This window comes from Temnothorax longispinosus, chromosome 1, assembly GCF_030848805.1.
Source record: "Temnothorax longispinosus isolate EJ_2023e chromosome 1, Tlon_JGU_v1, whole genome shotgun sequence".
In the NCBI taxonomy this organism is placed as follows: Eukaryota; Metazoa; Arthropoda; class Insecta; order Hymenoptera; family Formicidae; genus Temnothorax; species Temnothorax longispinosus.
In genome coordinates, this window is record NC_092358.1 from 20,344,010 (window position 1) to 20,362,320 (window position 18,311).

Genomic DNA, 18,311 nt, shown 5'->3' on the forward strand with positions numbered 1-18,311 from the left:
GAGACGGATCCATCTTGAACTTCATTCTCGCGTCTCGCAATGCCGTGGAACTTGGCACTTCCCTCGACCAATGACATTTCCGGACATTGACTCTCGCACCTCGTCCGTCACCTTGCGACTCGCCGACATAGATATGTATCGTCGTACACCCAATGACTCGCGTCAGCAGACCGCCAGGTTGCCAAGCGAATTTATCGTACGACGGCGATCCGCGACGGTGGATGTCCGGGGGGACAGAAGGGGGTCAGACGGGAGACGCGTATAGTTCCATCGTTAAGGAGCCAGCCCGGCGGTGGACTGGATAGGGAGATGGTTTAGGGTCCATACATAGAAGGAGCTGGCACCAGCACGTATAAGGACGGAACGTGTGGGGTATTGACTAGCCGGCTGGTCCCGGCAAGGGTTGCGGCTAAGACGGAGAGAGCAACGGGAGGCAAAAGCGGGGGGGAAAGGGGGAGGGGGAGAACGGGAATACTCGAAGGGACGGAGGGAGACGCGATAGCGGAGGGCGGCGAGAGGGAAAAGGACGCGCGAACAGAGCCGCGGAGGTGAGGGACGAGGGACGAACTCTCTCATTGCTAAAGGTGGTTCTAGGACGGTGGAACGGGACGCGAAGGGGAGGGAAGAGGAGGGGGAGGGTGGTTAGGACGGCAGGGTGGACTACCTAAGACTGATATGGATTGTAGATTATTCTGGACCTCGGGGTGCGGCTTGGCCAAGGGTTAGTATCTCAGAACCCTTGGCGCGCGCTCACCCCCGCCTCCCTCTTCTTCTCTGCCTCCGGAGCTCTCGTACTCGACCCGCGTTACCAAACCTCTCTCGAGCGTCCACCCGCTCTCCTCAACCGCCCGCCTTTCCTCCCCCCCGCAATCCACGCTTCCTGACCGGCTCCTCGCACTCCTCGCGGTTCCTTCTCGCGGAGAAGTTCGTCCGTTCCGACTAGGCGGCTAGGCCTGCGGCCGATTACATGCCTTCCCGTAATCCGATGTTGCGCGAATCTCCCTCTGACTCCTCTTTCTCTTCCACCCCCCTTCTCTCCACCGCGTCTCGCGGGCCAATTCCCTCTATGTTCCCGAAGACTCGAAACCAGGAGAATCCTCTGACGGCGCAGGGAATTCGCAATAATCACCAGTCGCATAATCGCGGCGTGTCGATTATATTATTTCGCGCTATGCGAAACGGCTTCGCCGGGAGTTCAGCTCGCTCTCGTGAGAGACATCGTCCGCGAAAGATAAAGTTTAATCGACCGAAGAAACGGTCCATCGATATTTTCGCGCGCGAAAATGCCGAAAATGTTCCCCGCCTTCTTCAAATCTTCGTCTCGTCGTAAAGTCGAAAGTTTGTTGGATCCAATGTCGACGACTACTGTTTACATGCTCTCTCTTTAACCGATGTTGCAGACATCGCGCCTTTAGAGGCAATCTCGGTTACGAAGATTCGTGCCAAGATTCAAAGGTTTAAGGTCTTGGTGCTTGACCGACCTTCTTCCGGCAGCGCATTGTGCCGTTTTATGTCCCTCGTTTCTGTTAAATTAGTCGAATTCAGTAATTAATCGCACGCACTAGTTTCGCAAGGAAACTATTTTCCTTTTCATTTTATTTGTAAACATTTCGCCTTTTACTTCAATCTTTTTACAATATTTTTTACTTTAATGAAACCTTATGCTGCAAATCGCATTTCCAGGAAATCATAAACCAAAAATATTTTTAGCTCTTATTAAAAAAAATTTAAATAAAAAATTCTAAAAAAAAGACAAATTAATTTTATTACTTATTATAAAGAAAAAAAAACAGAAGAAAAAAAGAAAACATATAATAAATTTTTATTAAAACAAAATTGCACTTTATATTTTAAATATGGTAACAAAATATTTTTAAAAAATATATATAGATATATATAACATATGTGTGAAATCGAGTGGTGATATTAAAAACTGGGCTAGATCGCGTTTGAAAGAAACAGTTATAGACCTTTTGACAAAGAATCAGTATGTCTTATTCTCGCTGTATTACTCATGATCACTGTCGGTCTGACACACTAAACTGAAACTGAATTGAACGAAATTTAAAGAAACTCAAATACATAGCAAATTTAATAGAACTCAATAGAAAAAACCGAAACTGTCGTCCTCCCCGATATAGACATACAACTGTGATTCTTATTACGCAAACGTCTGACTGTCATAATTCTCGGTCGATTAAAATACTATTCTTCGCACGCTCTTAACTGCTTAATCTAAAATCTAAGACATATCCATATCTACATTCCCATAAGTGCATTACTAAAATAATGTCTAATAATTATATAAATAATAAGGATAAATTTTAGAATAATATAAAATTAGTAAAGAAATGTATCAATATTTAAACATTTCGAACGCTATTGTCCCTTCTGTTATTCTCAGCATATCTTTCCTGACTCGTCCTTCCTAATCATTGTCACATAAAAATGATTAATATGTAATCGTAATTTTTTCTCTCAACGGTACGCGGTATATGTGTTAATTACTGACAAAATAAAAATATCAGTGCGAAACACAGCTAATCATGATCACAATGCTGATTTCTCTTGCTGATTGAAAATCACGCTCCCGTTTCTTTCCCTCCCTCTCCTCCTTTCATCCCCGTTGATCTTGCGAGGTAGCGGTGCGTTGTTAATGACTGTTAATGACAGTTGTTACGACTCGGCGACTATTAGTTTCTCATGTACCTGGTACGCCACGGCACACGCTCGGTAATTACGTATACCATCGACCGCCGTCGTGGGTTCTGCAACGTAAAACTACCACGGTGTGCCGCCTTTGGGAAACGGTGATCTTGTTTACGTCATGCGCATTGTTAAAGGCAACGCTTATGCAATAATTACCGGTTTCCGGTGACACTGCGCCGATCGACGGAGATTCGATCGATACGTTCGATTTTTGACCTACGACTAATTTGACATGTCGGTTTCGCGTCTTTATGTCCAGCATATAATGTGACATTTAAATTTCGTCTCTTTAGTCCTCTTGTGTTTATTCCAATTATAATTTTCCGCATTGCAACACACACATGACATTTTTATATAATTATTAAATCTTTTTGGGCACACTTTACAATATGTCCTTATATATAATGTTATATAATCATATATGACCATATAAGTTCTTATCAGGCCAAAATTCATATATGAGTATATAAGATCGCTTCTTATATGAGCATATAAGACATTGTAAGAGATATTTTTTATATGTCCTTATATAATCTTATATAGTCATATATGACCATATAAGCTCTTATTAGACCAAAATTCATATATATGAGCATATAAGATCGCTTCTTATATGAGCGTATAAGACATTATGAGAGATATTTTTTCCCCGGTAATAGTATAATATTGCTAAATATCGCGCGCGAAACACGCGTCTGTGAAATCTAGTAAATGAAAAAAAAAAACGAAATTCTGTCAATAATTTGTTATAAATTATAATAAATCGCGATGCAATATAATCTGCAATTTTTAATGTAATGCAGAACGTAGCTGCCAAGTTTCTTATCTATGTTCGGTTATCGTACTCGACAAGCGCAAGTGACGCAATCCTCGCGCTCCATCAAAATGAAAATTCAATCGCATCGGTCTCTCGCATTCTCGATGATCGATCGGGCAGCGACAGGAGGAGATCGTGATGACGAGCCGCAGTTCGGGACTGCAAAACGGTCCTACAGTAATGAGGCGGTTGTCGCCTAAGCACGTCCACAGATAGCCTGGGCCCTACTTCTAGCAGAGAATTCTCACTCTCACGGAGCAATCTTTTACATTCTACGCATACTTGCGCCCAGCCGAGCTATTCTGTTGGATAGGTAGTATAATCGAGACGAGACCCAAGCCCGCGCGCATTCGAGCTACACCGTAGGAGCCTTGGCAGTTTCGCGGAAGCAACAAGCTGTTTATGGCTGCTCCTTGCGCTCCTCTCGGTTCTCTCTTAACCTACCTCCCTCCCGCCCGTCCATCCCCGTTCCCCCATGCAACAAGCCGCCTGCCGTTGCCTCTCGTCGCCTCCGCGCGGCACCATCGGTCCTTACGTACTCGTATCCGTGCCCTCTTCTCTTCACAAAAGGGTAGCATGTAGCTTACGCGGGGGAGGGAGAAAGAAGGGAGGTGAGAGAAAGGCGCGTGACGGTAAGAAGAGCAAGAAAGAGATGGAGACGCCGGGAAACCCTCCTGGGAGCCACCATCGGCGCGAAGAGCGTGCCAAGTGGCTGTTTACATCAATTTTATCGCCGATTTCTGAACCCCGCTGTCAGAACAGATTCCGCAACGCCCGCGTTTAGACTATGTCGTATGATGTATAACGTTGAGGGATGTCGAGAGAGTAAGATGATCTCGGGAGTCGAGGATTTGTCAAGTATCACGATCGAAGATTCTGCTACCAATGCGTAAATGATCGATTTATCAAAACCGATTTGTTTTAATAAATTAGTTTACATAAAGATCGAATGGTAAACGAAACTGTTGAAGCAAAATTATGACCGATTCCTAAAGGAAAAATGTATCTCATAATGTTCTTATTTAGTAAATTATCTAGCAATACTTTTTTTATTTATGGTGTCCATTTATTTTGCGTCTACTGAATAGAATCGATGATTATGCAGATGGATCAAATGAACATAAATGAGTAAGATAAGTTTTGATTTATTCATATTACGCCACGTCCGCCCGTGGTATTCGTCCAAGGGACCGCGTTGAGCACAAAGCTGAGTCTTACGTGAGTCACGGAGAATAGTACATTTCCGTAGCAGCGCGTGCAGCAAATAGTCGTGCGAACCCGAGTCTCTTTGCTAACCGGATTATTACATATAATATTCGGCCTTGAGGATAAATGCGCACGATCCACCGTACCGAATGAGCGAGGTGCATTAATTGAATTTCCGATGATGTAACCGATAGCGCTTTCTTTCCGACCGGTGACCATAAATCGCACAGCCGTTGACGGAAACAACCGCGAATAATTATATAGGACAAACTAGAGGTAAATCGGTGATAACTGAATCTGCGGCTATTGCTACCTAGTCTGTTATTCGCGTCTCTTCTAAATCTCATCCCCTTAATTAGCGAGCGTTCGTCCTCTTTCTTGTCCGCTGGATATTGTCTTTTGTGGTCAGAATTAGATGAACATGTAATAACTTTATTTTTACATATTTTAATATATAACCCGCAACAGGGACAGGATTATACATTAAAGAATATATTAAGATATCCTAAATTATGAGTTAAAGTGTTCTTGATCTTTTAATTAATTATACAAATATTTTGTACTTATTATATTTATATAAATGTGTAATATGTGTATGTATATATAAATATATAATTTATACAAATATATAAGGTATATTTAGAAGAAATATGATGATTTTTATTTCAGCTTTCGTTTTAACTATCACAAGATATTGAGATGCACAAAAAACTTATTTCATCAATTTTAAAATATTATATTATTTAAGCGTGTAACCTTATGTTTATTACAACTCAATTTCGTACATGCGCTTGATTCTGAAAAATTACGAAAAATCCTACTTTTTTTTAGTGATCTTGTATCAAATGTTGTTAAACACAATTGTACGATAGTTATAAACTCTTCCTTCATCGCCGTTCATCGATTCCCCGGGATAAATTTCATTTATGGCATCGCGATACAATGTTACGACAATGAATTCAGTGGCGAACACAAGGAGCGCTTGACCACCACTTCGTTCGTCCGGATGATGGAAGGACGTGTCCACGGTGGAAAGAGCGCATAGTGACGGAGAGTCGGGTGGGGGTGGGTGGCGGTGGTATAAGGGGGAGGTTGAAACGGACTTAGGTGTGTATGCGCGCATCCTCAAGCCGTTGCATCCCTCTATCCGGGCAATAGTGGCTCCTCACCCCGCGGCTGTACACACCGGTACCGGATAGAGGGTTGCTCGGGAGCCGATCTGGGACGTGTGCTGGGCAGGCGAATACGAAGGTGGTCGTAGCGGGGTGAGAGTCGTAAGACGGCGGGCCGGAGCGGTGGGCGAGGGACGAGGGGCGAGGGGCGCGAGACAGAAAGACGTGCAGATATACATGCGCGCGTACATATAATAGAGAGACAGAGAGGGATGGAGTTGGAAAGATGGCAAGGGATTCGAGGGAGTCGCGGTAAGGGAGGGGAAAGGAGGAAGACGAGAAGGAAGGAACAGAGGGAAAGGATGAGGTGGTAGAGAGAGAAAGAGCGCGCGGAGCGAGAAGGACGAAGAGGTGGAGGCCGGTGGTAGTTGAGGGGTGTTGGGTTGGTGCACGAGGGAGCGCGCGAGGGGGGAGTACCGTTAATTCCCCGATACAATGCTCATATCACCTTCCCCTCTCCCTGACCACCCACCGCCGCCGCTCTCGTCCTCCTTCCTGCGCTCCCCCCGCCCGTCCCCTCGCCGACTCCACGGCCCCCTGCCAGCCTGCCTGCTTGCTTGCCTGCCTGCCTGCCTGCCTGCCCTGGCTTCGCCTCGCGGACGTTCCTTGTCTTACTGGCAAACTTAATCGATATTTCACAGTTTCTTACCCCCCTCCCCGTCTACGTCGTCCTCCTCCGTCTTCCTTTCTCCCTTTCCTGCCTTTATCGCGCCCTCCCGTTCCCGCACGCGCTTCTGCCGCGCGCTCTTCGTGTCCGGCCGCAAAGGGTGGGACGAGGAGAGCGAGTTGAGAGAAGAGAGGCATCTTCCTTCCCTCCAATCGCACTTCCGAGAGAGCGGTACGGGGCAGCGCTGGCTGGGCTGGTATACACTCTCTCTCTCTCTCTCTCACACTCTCGGTTGCGCGAGTTGCAAATATCTATCTGCATATTGTATTACACGTCACGATAATGTAGACCTCCCCCCCTCCGAGTCCTCTTTCTCTATCTCTCGCATCTCGGCCCGGTCGCTCGCGCCTTCTCCTTGCGGGCGCTGATCGCTAACCGCCTCCCAACCGCCTCGCGCCCCTTCTCGTTTTCGGACGGGTATTGTGTGACGCCTTGCAACGGCGGTGCATCGTGCGGCGTCCACGTCCACGAGGAGCGATCCATCCTTTCATTTTTCATGGGCGGCCGCGAGCGCGCCGGTATCTCATTATTGTAATTGGGTGATGCGCGTGTGCCTCGTGGCGCAGCGGAGAGGAAGATCGGTCTGTGCCGGGTGCTGCTGTATGCTGATGGGTTAACTTTGTGGGGAAGTCTGTTCGTCTCGAAAAAGAGAAAAAAATTGGGATTATAATTTGCCGTGGCTGTCTTTATAGAATACATAGAAAACTATTAAGCGCGGACGCGGATATCAGCGACTGCGTACTTTTCTTGTGTTAAAATCAGTTTAGGAATAATCCTTTTGTATATACACTATACATTTATATATAAAATATTATTTATATTACTATGCAATACCGATGGAGAAAGCTTAGATATTAAAATATATTTAATTGTTTTTATTTATACTTAAAATTTTTGGTAATTGGTACGACGCCCTACACGGAATGAGGGAAGTTCCAGGTTCGAACCCTGGCTGAGGTAATATTTTTCGCAATAAATTTAATAATTTAATTTAATAAAAATGAGATGCTTATATGTAAGTATCAAAGATTAAATCAATTTAGAAGCGACCAAAACCCATGGTCGAAAAAGTCTTGACGATTAATCTGACCAAAACCAATGGTCGAATTGTCACGACATTAGCCAAACGTTGTTGAATATAAAAATAGAGATTTCTCGTCCGTTAAAATTTTTTGTTTATTGTTTCACATTGACCGCGTATCTGGATTTTAATACCTCTCACGCTTAATTCTAAATAGATTGCTAATTATGCGAAAAGTATATGAAACGTATGCGTATTTAACGATTGATTAATGCGCCATCCGTCACATATTACAACGATAAAGTCTTCAGAGAGATCCCGAATTCTGCATACAATTTTCTTATAGTATCTCCATTCGTTATTATGTCTTTACGCTATTATCTCCAACCGCAAAGTTTGCTGACTATATAGACGTTCTTTCCGTCTCGTACGCTTATTCCGACATCGCGTGTAGGTATTTTTACCGGGACCACCATCGATTGTAAGAATATGACAAAGGGAAACGGCAGATCACGTTTGTCAGTTAATACATTGATCGTTATTCAAATTATTCAATGTGTGACGCGGACGTATTTGTCCTCTTTTCTCTTTTTGTCGTATTAGGCTGCACTAATACCAGCTATATATAGTTTGACGCTATAATCATCCTTAATTTCGCAGATTTTATTATAATGGAACCGATTTATTAGAATCATAGACCATTTCGCTGAGTAATATTTCGGAGGCGAGCAACGGTGAGAACGAGCTGAAGAGTAACAGAAAAGGATACAAGTCGAGGTTTGGAAGCGATCAGTGAGTACGAGCTGAAGAGTAACAGAAAAGGATACGAGTCGAGGTTTGGAAGCGATCGGTGATACCTAATACTCATATATTTAATACAACGTTTATACGATTTATCCCTATCGCACGTTACTTTCGGATTAGTGAATGTACTTCAATCATGAGCATGCGTGACAAGTGAATAGTGTAAATTATAATTTTATATATGTGTATCAGATATCTTATTTCAGACAGAGCCACTATATTATTTTAAGTCACTCTTGTGTAAGTTCTAAGATTGTAAACAACATAATTAGTAATTATTTGTAATTGTAAAATAGTTAGTATAATTTATTTCTAAATTTGTTTAAATCATAAAAAGTTATGTTTTGCGAATATATTTGGCGTTTTCAGTTAAATATTATTTTGTCATTTCGGAACTATAGGCAAAAAGATTTTAAAGCTATAAATCTCATTTAATCTTCTCTTTAAAAAGTTATTATTATAATTTAATATCGTTTAAGACAATATCACAAGATCGAGATTCTACATTTATCTCCACGAAGCGTTCCGCGTGATAGTTCCGAATCGAGCTTTTTTTTTCGCGCCGATCCGGAAAGAAAGCACGACAGAGTCGATAGCCGCATCCGTGTAGGTATCCCTCGTAAAGGGGAGGGAGATCCGTTACTGTCAAACAGCGGCGGTCGTCGCTGCTGCCTCTGCCCAAGCACCTTGTGCACGTGAATCAATAGCATTAACCCATTCCACCCTATCAAAAGGAGCCGGAGTGGGTGGCTGCTGGTCTGGCGAAGGAAGAGGAGGAGGGCGCAAAGGGGTGGCAATAGTAACAATCCTGAGGTATTTAGCCGCTCGCCCCCAGGACAGCGAGGGAGCCAAGATACCGCTAAGACCGTCCGCGTACTGTGCAGCATCCATCCCATCGCGCACACCCCTTTCTCTCCCTTTCTCTCTCTCTCTCTCTCTCTCCCTCTCGCTCTCCTTCTTACCCTCTATCTCTCCCTCCGACACTCTCTTCCTTCTCCGCTCGCTTCTCTACCCGTTCGCGCACTCACCACACTCTCGAATGTATCGTGGTGTATTCTCATACGAACTCGCCTCTCGCCCCGGGAAGCGAGTGTGGATGCTCGTAAGTGTGTCCATACCGGGTGATCACCCGGAAAGCTGCCAGGCTCGGCAGGGCCCCCAGGTCAACGCTTCCGAATTCGCGGGGATCCGTAGATCCGCATTGTCGAAATCCCGGCCCGCCGTATTGTTTTGCGCGATCTCGCTCTATAGCGCCGGGCTGTCCGCTAATAGCAGTCGCCGAGGAGATGATTACGGCGCTCGGCGTTGTACATGGTTATTATACATAGGGCGTTGGAGATATGCGGCCGCCGATACATGGCGCAAATGAGGCGACGATGGATCCTCTCGCGGGAAGCTGGTGCGAAGGCACCTCTCTCTCTCTCTCTCTCTCTCTCTCGTTTCTCTCGGACGATCGCGCGGATTTAGGCTAAGCCTCCAGCAGAACGCTTCTCGTTTCCTTGCCCGTTCGCTTACATCGGATTTTTACAATACCTTACTTATCAATTTGTATTATATACCTCTGTCAATATCTTTTGTCAGAATGTGAGCATGTTATACTTGTTCATTGTTTATAAATTTCGTAAACAACGTAGTTTCTTACTCGCAAATATTAGATCCAAATAGTTGTTACTTCTCACTTATCTTTTCACGTTTTTATTTAAATTTGAAATTAGTTTGGAACAATTAATAGAGATTTAAAGAGCCTTCTGAAAGGTAAAATAAATGGTATCATTCTTTTCCTACTCTCACTGTCTCGTCTTGACAAACATTTCTAAGATAATTATTTGGCATCATGTATATACGTTTCTAAAATGTCATCAAGGTATTTCCTACCATCCCGTTATCTCAACTGCGATTGCGATCGTGACGCAACATGATCTAACCGTGACTAACATTAGTGCATTATGACCCATACCGGGGGGTCGAGAAGCTATTTAATGAATGCAGGCATAGCGCAACGGATCAGATGCGGAGAAAGAACTGGATACTCGAATAGTTTCGAATTTTGAGCTGTCGAGGATAGGAAAATAGCGCGGAATGCCGAGCCACTTCGTTAAGTATTCATCGAGAAATTATTGTATAGAGCTTATCAAGTTAAGTCTTATTCCTAATCGATATTTTCGCCTTATCTTATCCACATCGCTGCGGTGGCGCGCGTTATTCGATTTACTGATACGGAAATACGCTTGTCGCCCGGTTCCAGCGCAATTCGCTCCTTCAGGCAGGACCGTTTTGCGACTTTATTTAATATGCGTATTTTACGCTTCCGTATTTTCGCGATCTAATTCTGCGTACGTCTACCGCGGAGTGTAAAGAGAAGACCAAATCTAAATCAGTCTGTCTATAGATAGATATTTGAGAAGAATAAGTTTACTTGTCCTGTGAGTCCAAAGAATACCGATTACATCAAGAATACCGATTGATTGTAATGCCATATTAATATCTTTTTTCTTCTTTACAAATAATACGAATATTCTACTTTGGACATAATTACAAATCGCCCTGCATATTTAATTTGGTTCAAATTCACATTATTTCTAGGAAATGATATCAGTGCGACAGTCTATCTTCTGACGATGTATTCGGTTTTCCATACGCGCGTTAATGTGCGGTATAACGCGTAACAGTCAACAAAAGCAAGGGTTTAACTGACGAGATATTCGCATTAACGCATCTCAACGCGTGCATGGAAATCAAGAATAATATTACGATAAACGTTAACGTATAGGCGGGCGGCGGCGACTTGCTGCTGCCGTTAGGAGCAACGCTACTCGCCTTTAGATTTAACTGGAGGCCCTTCTTGTTCCGGGGAAGTGCCAGTCCGGCAGTGCCCAGTAGAGCGCGGTAAAGCGCGCCGAGCGTTCGGCTACAACTAACCACTCGAGTATGACATAAATCTCCGCTCCTTCTTTCTTTCCTTCATCGCGTTTATGGTTATCCCGCAAGAGTATGCTCTCCTCGATGTTGAGGATCTAACTCGGTTCTAACTTCGCTACGCCTTGCGCGTGCACGCCTCTCCCGCACCACACTCTCTCTCTCTCTCTCTTTCTCGTCTCGTCTCGTCGTTCGATCCTTATTTGCGCGGCGTTACGTGGTTTTCGACGTGTGAGACCGCAAAAAAGCAGACAGTGATGTTTTCCGCTTCTGATTCCCGCGGACCGACGTTCCCGTTGATTTTATTTGTTATTTACTATTTGCCCGGACGGCTTCTCGAACTTCGTACGAGGACTTAAAGTGTACCCTTCGGCCCGCGCCGGTATCCGGAGTTTTCAAGTGTTTTTAGGAAAAGGCAACTTTCTCGTCGTGACACTTTTCTTTGCGTCTTGTGGGCAACGAATTACACGAGCGCCGTCGCTACTCGAGCTTGTCGTTCGTCGAACGCCCATAAACTGCACCTATTTTCTCCTTTCCTCTCCTTCTTCCCACCGTACCGCGACCTACGCTCTTATGTTTGTAGCAAATCTGTCGCAATGATCTCACGTAAAACGAAACTGCCAGCAAATATCGTAGCGATTTGTCATCACGTTTATGCAATTCCTTATAAGAATGCCAAATATTAAAAGTACTTATTAGAATTATGTATTTACATTTTATTTTTATGAAAAAAACTATTGATTAACATCTGTTATAAAATATGTTAAATATTATAATATATACTTATATATCAATCCCAAGAGATGTATACAAATCTTTTAAGAACAAGATAATTTAACGTAACACATGTTTGAAGCAGCGTGTAGTGTAATAACAATGTCCGATAACGATGCTCAAGAGTTAAACAAAGGCCAGGGGAAAAAGAAAGAGGACAGTGCAGTTTCGTTGATGTAATGATCGGGAGGCGGGCAGATGAACGGAGATGAAGGGTAAGACATCTACTGTGGCCGGTCGATGATGCCGGATGTGGACTGCGGTCTGTGTCATGCATCAGCAATTCACATCTCTTCGGCTTTATTGTCTGTATCAAGGAAATCCTGGAATCTCGCTTATGAGCGATACGCATGCTCTTGTAAGTCGGAAATTCGTCTTTACGTTTCAATGCGCGATTACTCTCACTCGTTTTACTTTCACAAAAGGGGCATGATTGTCATTATTAAAAATAATCAAAGTTACACATAATCATGATATTAATTGCTCAACAATCTTTAATTGTAACAAATCTCTTATTTGATATTTTTGTTGCAATAATAGTGTTCTTTAATGTAATATAGAAAAGTTTGCAAAATATTAGTCAAAGCTATCATCAATAATTGTAATGTAACACAAAAATAAATTTCATTAGAGAAAGAAATTATGTAAAGTAACGTTGCCATTTATATGATTTTTGCTACTCTACCGTAAAAATAATTAACAAATTGTTTCCTTGGATTTTTAAGATCTCTCACCTCTTTCGTTTCTTTCATAGCCTTAGACGGCCGTTCTCGGCGCTTCAAATATACAACGAAACGAATCAACTTTATCGCAATCCCTCCGCACTTTTCTGAGGACGAGGAAGTTTCAGTCAGACGCGCGAAGTGCTTTGTTAGGAAATCGAAGTCGGCGGCGAGGTTAATAGTGTACATGTACGTTGGGTGTATAGGTAACGTCGGTCGCGAAATCTACGTGGGGTTCGCGCGCGTAAGCGAAAGGGGGATGAAATTACACGCGAGACATCGGGCAAACGCCAGCGGTCGCATTCGCGTGTGCCCATTGTACGAGTTAAAAATCTATGCCAACCCCCATCGTGTATATACCACGCACGCAACACAGGATCGCTTCGATAACGCGTTCCTGATTTTTATCGATACTCCACGTCGGCGACCGTACGTGAAACGCGATGATCACCTTTGAGAAATTTTCGGGCGCGACTAATAACTAATTACATTTACGTTACGTAAATGAATGTGCAGGACAGGTGTGCGATTCGTTACACGAGTGAATGAAAAATTATTCGAGAAGTAAATTATCGTTATAGAGTCAAAAGCGAACGAGGCGAACGTTTCTCTGAGTGTGGGGCAATCTATCTCTCTCTCTTTTTATTCTAGAATTAATCTATATGGAGTGTTGTTCTGTTAATGACATATACTTTCACGAATTATAATAATATTAAGCATATCGATAATTAAAGTTGCATTCCTGTAAAGGTAAAGATTGATTAATATCTAACGGATTGTTTTATATATTTTAATCATAGTGGATGATAAATTTGAATAAATAAGTAAAATAAATAGATGTATACACATGTATGTTTTTAACAGCTTTTTTGACGCGCAATTTATACTTTAGTTATCGTGCATGCAGATTGCGCGTCAAATCGAGCCGTCAAAATCCACGTGTTAAAACAAAATATAACTTCTAGCACAAGACACGTGTATCACCCCTGCTGCCTCCCCCTTTCTTGCCACCCTCTCCCGACGCTCACGTAACGCTCACGTGTACCACGCCGTAAAGCCTATCACACAATACAAAGGTACAGGCAATAGGAACATGGAATAAGCCAGGTAACAGAAATAACCCCATTTCAACTTACATATAATAAAACTGAATTACTGCGTGATTGTTAAATTCAGATACAGACAATGGAGAATAGAAATCCAACGCGTCGGAAAATCTGTTCCTATTGCTTATTTCACATTCCATTGCGTTAATACACAGTTTTTCGGTAAGTTAAAATGTGGTTATTTCTGTTGCCTGTCTTATTCCCTGTTCGGTGTTCCTATTGCCTGTACCTTTGTATTGTGTGATAGGTTTAAGTGTCCGTAACACGCCATTCTACCCGACCCATAATGCAACGCGGAAAAGGTAATGGCACAGGACAAACCTGCACGTGATGCGTTACATACTTACGAAATCGCCTTCCCTTATTTCCATCTTGTTCCTTACTCTTCAAGCGGATCGAGGGATGCCTTCTCTCTCTTTCTTTCTTTCTTTCTCTTTTTCTTTCTCTTTTTCTTTCTCTTTCTTGTGTCTCTGTGTTGGTGTCTACGTATGCGTGCGTGAGTTTCCGGGGGATGGAAATCCCTGGTAGGAGCGCGGGGGGGTGGTGTAGGGAAGAGGGTCGGTTGAAGGCAGAAATGGGGCGGGCGGTGGATCGAGAGGGTTTGAGGGGGACGGCAGGCTGCTTGGCATGAGGAGCGTTCATCAGCCCCGAGGTTTTAAATACGAAGCGAGGAAGGGAACTAAGGAAGAAACCACCCCCGTCTCTACCCTACCAGTGACGGATTGATTAAAAATCTAAGGGGCGAAAATAACATCGGGCGCCTTTGCCGCTCGTTAAACCTCGGACTCGTTCTCCAGGACGATTTCTCGGATGCGAATTTCTCCCTCGCGTTATCGCGCGGTGTGTTTCGCGTCTTGGGTCTTTCCGATTCTTTTTCCCGTCGTACAATGAAGTTACAGTCTCTACAGGCTGTAAGACAAACAAACAGAGTGACAGAGAGAGAGAGAGAGAGAGAGAGAGAGAGAGAGAGAGAGAGAGAGAGAGAGAGAAGGAGAAAGATAACATTTGTCGATCGCGATCTTTCTACGAAGAGTATAATTAGTCGAGCTCGCGAGCGTGACGACAAACGAACGCTCGTATGCGCGGTGATTATGTTCGTTAATGACTGGGAAAGGTGTCAAAGTCGTTTTGCGAAAAAAGAAAAGAAAATAATTCAATCGTGATGTGTTGCGCGATTTTCGTAAATGTAGATTCTACATCGAATTAATAATTCATCGGCTATCCACGTCGTTGAACGATACCATAATTTGCATTCGGTCCAAGATAGTACAAAATTTTCTTGATGATTAATACAATTAAGTTCGTTACTTCGTCACCGGTAAATATTATAGCGGGTCTTAAATAAAATTAAGCTGAATTTTTAATGAAATTAATTAAGTGTGTAATAAAATCATCGTTGCAGCCGATGTCCTGATTCGCGTCTCTGATTCCCAAATTGATCGTATAACACGAAAGTTTATCACGAAAAATAAGTAACACACTTAAGCTCGTGTACGTAACGAGCATAAAAATCATAAAAAAGTCACGCGTTTAAATTTGAAATATTCTTTCTAGAACAAAGTAATGTACAGAATAAAAAATGAGATATAAGTAAAGGTTGAGCATAATTAGTACACATCTTTTCCATACTTTCTTTCTCTATATCATTTTCTCAATTGTAGTTTATCGTACCGTGGGATGAAAGTTATTATTAGGAAATAGATATTTACAGAATTGAGAATTAGTGTCATGCTGATGACTTTACGAGTCTATGTATCATGCTAACGTGTGTACTGTAATGTAGAAATCTGCAAAGAAATTCGCGACGAGCTCGTCGGCCCTGAGTCGAGCCAGTCCGTCGTCTTACGCATTGGCTGTGTGTAGTTTTAAATAGTCCGCCGAGGGGTGGGCGCCCGGCCGGAGCACGGGGTGCTCTCTCACGCTCTCACTCTCTCGGCGAATGGGGTTGATGTGGGTGAGGTGGATGAGGTAGTCGAGGACGAAGGGGGTAGAGACAGCGGAGAGAGAGAAAGCGAACGCGCGCTTCGGAGAAAGAGAGAAAGAGAAGGAGAGGACAGAGTCGTGCAAGGAGGCCGACCAGAAGAGAAACGAAGAGAAAAAGCGAGAAGAAGGGGGACGGGGGAAGAGACGGGGGATAAAGAGCGGAGAGTAGACGACGAGGGCCGTCGGAGATAAGACGCAAACGAACCCCCTTTCGCGTGTCTCGATCGATAGCTCTACGCGGAAAATTCGAAAGTAAGATGCAATTAAACAGCGAGCGAGGGTAAGCAAGAAAAGGGGTGAGTTTTCCAGCCCCGTAGGCCCTTGCCCCCCGTCCCCCTTGCGTCTTACCACTCTCCCTCTTTCCCCCTCGCTCCTCCCCAGTACCGCCACCCCGGCAGCCCTTCGACGCCGCTACCCGCCCTCGACCCTCCTCGATCTACCACCTTTCCACCGTGTAACCTTCCTCCGTCCTCCCCGTCTTTCTTCCGCCGCGCTTTTCCTTCCACCTCCCACCGATGGACTTTCGTCTTCTCGTTTTCTCGCGCGCCCGCTTTTCTCCCTCATCGCTGAACCTCTCTTACCTCCTCACCATTCCGAAGACCGTACACGCTCCGGCCGGCGTCGTCGGCCCGAAGGGAAGCAACCCTTTTTCTCAACCCCCTCTAGTATTTATATTGAGCGTCTTAAAGCATCCCCCTACCGTTCCTTGAGCTACCTCTCTCTTTCTCTCTCTGTCTCTCTTCTTCTCTGTGTCCCTCTCTCTCTCTTCTTCTCTTTTTCTATCTCTTCGTCGCCCGTTACAAACTCTCGAACCGCGTCCACTTTCTCTTCTTCCTTCGTCTCTTCTTCTTCGTTTTCTTCTCATCAATGTCTTTTCTTCTTTGTCCAGTACCCACACCGTCATGACGTCAGCACTTTGACGTTTAAATACTCTTTTCTTGGGTATGAGGGAATTGGTAGTCACTGTGTCTTCACGAAGAGAACTCGGGCGATCTCCGTCTCGTTCTCTCTATCTCTCCATCAGCTCTTTCCTTCTTCTTAGACTTCCTCTGTTTTCCCGCTCGACTTGCCTCTCTTTATCTTCTTTCTACGTTCTCTACTTCCACATCATCCTCACCCACCTCTCTTTCTTTCTTTCACTTCCTCTTTCATTTTGTGAAAACGTCGTCCGACCGTACCGACGTTATCTCTATTCTCTACGCAATGAGAATTAATAAATATTCTTGCGGTCGTGTGACTATAATGCAGACAGTGCGTGATACGTCTCTCTCATGGCCGGAAATTCGCGACTTTTCGTCGCGTATCATTAAGGACACGCGGCTTCATTTTTGTACTCGTATATTACTTTCTCTCACTGGCTTTTCCTCTTATTCTACGCATTGAGAGAAAAAGACGCGAAAGAAAAATGACGGAGGATACTCGGAATCTTTTTGAAGTTAAGCATACCTGCATAGGCAGGTACCTGAGGATTTATAAACATTACCTTGAAACGCTTTGCTTTCGTAACTTTTGTAAGATTTTTTAAATTTTGTCTTTGAAATTATCGAAGAAAGATTGTAACCAATTAAATATTTTAAATTGCATTAATAATTACTCATAATTTAATTCAAAAGCAATTGATTTCAATCGATTACCGATCAGATCTGGCAAAAACTAAATAGTTCTGTTTTTTTAATTAAGAAAAATCTCTCTAATTAATAAACTTGACAAATAGGCTTATAATAAACATATTAAAATAATTGATTTTTAATGATTATGCGCATCCTATTCCATTTCATCGTAGTTATTAGAATCCAAAAATGCAGACGCAATGTTATTAGTTTCTGCATTTTAATATTCCGGGGAAAAGCACGCAATAAAATGTAAAAAAATATATCTAACCTCAGATAATGACGATGATACAGCAAACGTGTGGTATTATTTCGATGGCAGATTTTTTCCAGCGGAAATCCTGCTAGCTCTATTCCGTTTCATCGTTGTAACGAAGAGCTTTCCCCGAAGTTAAAAAGTAACGCCGTACAGTCTGAAACATATTCACCATGAATTTTTATTACCGCCCACTATAATGGCAACTGTAATACGCAGATAGCACACTTTGATTCTACATATTTTCGGCTTTTGTTGTACAAATGTAGAATCTTGTCTTAGAATTGAAAAAAGAAATAAATGCAAAAATAGATTGATGCACAAGTTCTAGTTATATTAATTTAGAAGTGGTTTATATATTCGTTTGGTAGATATTTATACCAAAAAACTTGTTTATTATTAGTTTTTTAAGCTAATCTTATACTAAAGTCTCTGCACTATTATTACATTTTCTATATGTTTTCTTTATATTAATACTTTCCATAGTTTCCATACATCAGACGTGTATCAGACATGCGATTACGTTTCAATATTCGATTTCAAATTTT

The 18,311-nt window shown here is 43.2% G+C and overlaps 1 protein-coding gene across 1 annotated transcript in view; it reads right to left on the reverse strand.

The window, feature by feature from the left end:
* Lov (jim lovell) overlaps positions 1 to 17,915 on the reverse strand; it is an 84,967-nt gene extending 67,052 nt beyond the window's left edge. Inside the window, exon 1 of the mRNA XM_071783790.1 lies at positions 17,779 to 17,915. The gene's annotated coding sequence lies outside the window, so the exon portion shown is untranslated. The remainder of the gene's footprint in view (positions 1 to 17,778) is intronic.
* Positions 17,916 to 18,311: the final 396 nt, after the last annotated feature.